Here is a 6,027-nt window from a genome sequence, read left to right on the forward strand (position 1 = left end):
AAGAAAGCAAATGAATAAACCAGAGAATCGCCCGAGCACTGTATCACAAACACTAATAGGATGTCTCCCACATCTCAACCTCAACGAAGACAGCAGGTAGCCAATAAAGAAGCCTAGCATACCGCATTCCAACAAATAACAGCTGCCATGTTTTGGAAGACTAATGCCGAGCCATCTTCTAGACAACCGTACCGAAATTTCATAGCGAACTACTAAACATATGTTCTACAGTAAACAGTCTCTGAATAAATGTAACCATCTTTTAGTAGATAGCCTTTAAGGAGTACCGAAATTCACGAACCTTTTGCTAAAGTCCAACAACATGAAAAAATACGATTGAGCTTAAGTTAGAAGATTTAAAGAAAACAAAAATTTTTTTTTTAATTAACACAAAATGCTAGCTGGCTTGGGCGCATGTCTATAATCTATACTACCAAATATCGTTGGATTAAACCTCAACAAAGGCAGAAGAAATTATTGTTATGAAAAACGGTGGACCTCGACAGTCGATGACAAAAGTACGATTATATCGAAAAGCTTTTAAAAAAATCATCAGACGTTCGGAAGCGACTTAAAACTTGCGAGACCCGCCTTTTGTCATTAAAAAGAGGATGACGTAGAACTATCCACTCTATTCAAATAACCGGGATCCCGAAGAAGTTCCCTTATATTTAATTTTCAGATGAACTCACATAAAATATAAATGAACACATACACAACCACACAACCATAACCATGTAGTCGCTGTGGCTCTACTTTCGTTCAAATGCCAATTATTCATGGTTGACGTAAGCAAATGACAAGCAACTGAGGGGATAAGAGTGTTAATTACTTTCAGCATGTCAGTTGCAGTAGATTTTCTTGTGCAGATTTCTTTCTTCTCCCTTTTTTCCCATTTCTTGTTGATGTTTTTGTAAATGCGCTGTGTGCCAAGTATTTCGCAACGCATTAAATGGCAAATGGCGTGAGAAGTGCGTCGCTGAAAGCGTGATGATTGATTAATTGAATGGAGCGAAACTTGCAGAGAAAAGCACATTCAAAATTTGAGTGCAACCTTACAATGATTTGATGAACCGTTATGTTTTCTTAAAATATTTTATTGATCTTCTACACGGGTATTAGCTAAAACTGACTGAAATTGGTGTTTGGTCAAAGCGGAATCGCTGGAAACTATTCGAATAATGAGCTTGAAAGACGAGTGGTCTCTTTAGTCAGGTATCTACTTGCAGTCTACAATGGGATAGTTAAGCCATACTTAAGCTCAGCGAGCATTGGACCAGCACATGAGCGATATTGCTATTGAAAGCAAAAATTTAGCCTGAACCCCATTGATGACGCCCTCCTTTATACGCTTTATGGTAAGGCTTATTTAGATACATGAATTTTTATATATTTATAGAATTTTCAACTCTATTTAGTTAAATTGAAGTTAAAGCAATTCAACTGCTTGGTAGCAATTGTAGATTTTCACACTCTAGGCAACCCAACGGACACGGAGTAGAAACTCGTGACACCACAAGAGAGTTATAGTTTGACTACACTTAATAAGACATTTTTTAAGTTTCGAGTTGATATTGATAATACCGAATTTCAACGAAAATTCAATTGGGTTGGAAACCGTAATAGGAGCCTTAAACTTCAACAGACAGATGTACACACAGAGCATTAGGGCCAAAATAATGATAGTTAGTGGCCTGACGCTTGTATCTCGCAAAGTCGAGAAGACAAATATAAACCTTAAATCTGAAGACAAACCTTCGCACAAATTAAAAGAACAAATTCTCAATGTAAGTGAATGAAGACAAACCTTCGCACAAATCAAAAGATCAAATTCTCAATGTAAGTGAATTTGATCTTTTGATTTGTGCAAATGTTTGTCTTCAGATTTAAGATAATAAAAAAGACATCGGTAAAGCAACAAAGTCGATTTGTCAAAAGTGTAAAGGGAAAGGTGGAAATTACAACATAATGTACCAAAAAGACACTCTACAGCGCATCGTCACATCACAGTCCTCAAGTACTCTAATCTAAGCAACAATCGGGAGTGAGTAACGATGAGCAATGACAATATTGTAAACGCACATTTGAAATACGAAATTATGCCGAATCGAACAAACTGGTATAAATCAAAAAAACTGGTATAAAATAATAAACTGGTAGAAATCATATAAATTGATATAAAACAATAAATTGGTATAAATAAAAATGGTATAAAAGAAAAAACTGGTATTAAATAAATAAACTATTATGAAACAGTAAACTAGTATAAATCAAATAAATAATAAATAAGAAATTTATCAAGCCAGCCGTTATAATAATTTAACGACAAACTGGTATAAATTAAAATAAACTTTTATGAATCAAATAAACTGGTATAATCAAAAGATCAAGCAGTTATTGTATATTAGTGACAGATTCTTTTAAATTGAACTCAACCCGCAAACTCTTCTATTGCTTGCACATATGATTGATTGGGCTCAGGGTTAAGAGCAGACAACGGACTTACGCCCCCTTGTCTTTTGTATAGAGAAAGTCAGACCCACTGCTTCAGTATCTCAAGAGGTTATTTTGGTTTTAATCTAACCTTTCGTTATAAACTAAACTACATCCTACTACTACATTATTTCCGGTAATACAAGTATGTAACCGAAATTTTAACTATATACAAGGTGCGTTCCCAAGTAAACAGGACTTAAGAAAAAACAGAACAAATGGGTTTTTCGGCAAAATCAATATATTTTATTCAAAATAGTCTCCTGCTGCTTCAATACAGCTTTTTGCACGGTCCAAAAGCATGTCGAACGAGTGTTTTAGCTCGTTGGTCGGTGTAGCCGCCAGTATGCCGGTTCAAGCCTTTTGAATGGCCTCTACGTCTGCATAACGCTTTCCTTTCGTGGATAAATGCATTTTTCTGAAAAAGAGGAAGTCGCACGGTGCCATAACATTTTAATACGGGGAGTGGTTAATGGTTAAAACGTGATTTTTAATCAAATAATCGGTCACAAGCGTCGATCGAATGTTGGATTCTGAGCAATTTTTGGTCGTCAGTCAATTTTTGCGAAACGAACCGTGCACACACCTTTCATAAGCCCAAATGTTCGGTCAAAATGCGATAAATCGATGTTTTGGAGATTCCATTTCTATGAATTTCAATGATCATTTCGGCTGATTTTTGATGAATTCACGCACAGTTTCGATGGAATTTCCGGTGATCACGGATTTTGATTGGCCCACATGTTGATCGTCATTTATGTCCTCACGACCACTTTGAAAACGTTGAAACCACTCGTGCACTCTGCTACTGGATAGGCAATCATCGCCATAAACTTGTTTCATCAATTGAAACGTTTCAGTAAAAGTTTTACCAATTTTAAAACAAAATTTAATGCTGGCTCTTTGTTCGAAGCTCATTTTCGCACCGATAACACAAACATACTGACACTTAAAACGCAATAATTTCACTTCCAATCCATGAAATGTCATGAAATTCTCACTGGACAATCGACAAAGAGAGCAGATTCTAACGCACCAGTCGACATATAGATGGCGCCACTAAGGGGCGCTAGATTCGAAAAGTCCTGTTTACTTTGGAATGCACATTGTATGGTACATATATTATATCATATATTATAAAAATGTTACTTACCTGATGCTTTCATGGTTTCCATTTATGTATGTATATCAAGCACATGTAGGCCTTAGATATAAATTTTTATAATTGTAACAGCATTCGCTTCCAATTATGTTTTATTTTGAAGACTGCTTTTGATTGACTTGTTCCTTTTATTTCAGTATCATGCGATTCAAATATCCTCCAATGTCTTTAAAATTTTAAAAGCCAATCGAACACCCTGACATTTACGATGAAATCGCTTGTGCCTAATAGCTGCAATAAAGCGAAGAATTCTTACAGTCTACCAATATTACTGGGGTAAAATTGAGTAATGGTGATGCATGTATAGTAAATTTTCACGATTTTGATGGAATATCGGAATTTTAATCCAACTCATTTATACATTTAAACTAAGTAGTGGACTAAAGTATAACCTGAATACTTCTAAAACGTTGACATCTAAACAATTTCAGTGTTTAATCTATATCGGTACTAAATGCTGGAACCCAAAATTTCCCAAATTTTCGATGGTTTTCAAGCACAAAACGGCCGATACTGCTGCAATTTCATGTTCAATATGCCTACGAAGTTCATCAATCGTCGCTGGCTTGTTGGCATAGACCATAGACTTGACGTAGCCCCACAGCAACTAGTCAAAACAGCCAATTGACTGGGCCATTTCGTGAGATAACTCATTCACCAAACTTGGTTTTCAATAATAAATTATTGATATTTTGCTTATTGACGAAGCCATTCTGCCAGAAATTAACCTCATCGCTGAAGATGATCTTTCGATGAAAATCCGGATCATTTTGAAGTTGTTGCTTTTCGCAAAATTCGCTACAACGACGTCACAGAGATGCCCAACGCTTGGGAACGACGTGTAAGAGACTGATTTGGGTCTTCCTCAATTGATGCGCTAGCGGCAGTAGTATTCTCGACGCTACGATCACTTCTTTGTCCCACTGGCACGGGAACATTTTGTACTGTGGATACAAATTTTTCCACTAGACGCTCAATTGATTCGGTAGTAAATTCTAATAATTTCGACTCGTTGTTGGTTCTAAAAAGCGGAAAAATATGGCGTCGTTTTTGGCGTACTTCTGTACTAATAACATTTATATCCTGATCAGGGTATTATAAGTTTGACAGGAAGTTTGTAAATCCCTAAGGAAGCGCCGATGAGCCTATAAAACATATACATATACATATATATAACTGATCAGTTGATGAGATATCGATCTGAAATTTTTCACGCTTCCCTTTCTCGCCAAGAAGTTGTTCATTTGTCAGCAACGCCGTTATCAGACGATTATAGCATATAGCTACCTTACAAACTGAACGATCAAATACATTTCCATGCCCAGAAAACTTTTCACCCCCCGCATATACATTTTTTTGAACACCGACTAGGGATCAAGGGAATTTAAATATTTTTTTGGTACATTAGCTGTACGAGATATACGGCGACATTGACATAGTTCAGCGAATCAAGGGACAACTGCTGTGCTGACTAGGTCGTGTTGTCTGGATGGAAAAGAATACTCCAGCTTTGTAGGTTTTCGGTTTAGTACCCGCCGGGGGAATCAAAGGAAGAGGAAGACCTCCACTTCGTTGGAAGGAACAGGTAGAGAAGGACCTGGCTTCGCATGGAATCTTGAATTGGCGCCAAACAACAAAAGGGTAGAACGACTGGCGCGCTGTTGTAAACTCGGCTATAACCGCGTAAGCGGTGTCTAAGCCAGTAACGAAGAATAAAAAGGAATCTGTCATAAGCTGACACTGGCAGAACCAGTCGTTCTGTCCGCTTAATAAACATCATACAATTTTAGGACAATGTGCACGGTTAATGGAGTTGTCACCTTAATTAAGGGACCTTTTAATAGAGTTTGCACTGCATTTTTTAATTAATTATGTTAAACCTTTGGCATACGAGTGTTTTTTGAGAAAATTGCCTTAATAATTTTCAAAAATATATATATTTTGTTAGTAAGGCAAAATAGGCTTAGAAAAGGCGGATAGTTTGGCAAATGTTTAAGGCAATAAATTGTCTCGGGCCGATTCTGTGGAACTAGTCATTGACAATCTAAGAATTCTTGAAAACAAAAAACCCAAAACAAAAGGAATCTATTAAAGTTTCACTCTCATAAGGCCTATTTTTTCAGACAATTTTGTAAAGCATACCTTCCATTTAACGGTACTTTCCGAAATTTATAAAAAAAAAAAATACCTACATATGTATAAATGTCATAGCTAGCAGACAGCTTAGAAGGTTACAATGTTATAGAGGAGACCCTAATTTCTGTCCTTCTAGGACCCTCGCAAAAACTACACTACCTCACACAAATTTCGAAATACTTTTGTATTCGTGAAGTAAATGTAGATAGGAAACAAAAGGAACTATTTCTGGTTTC

The sequence above is a fragment of the Bactrocera tryoni genome, chromosome 4, assembly GCF_016617805.1.
Source record: "Bactrocera tryoni isolate S06 chromosome 4, CSIRO_BtryS06_freeze2, whole genome shotgun sequence".
NCBI classification, from domain to species: Eukaryota; Metazoa; Arthropoda; class Insecta; order Diptera; family Tephritidae; genus Bactrocera; species Bactrocera tryoni.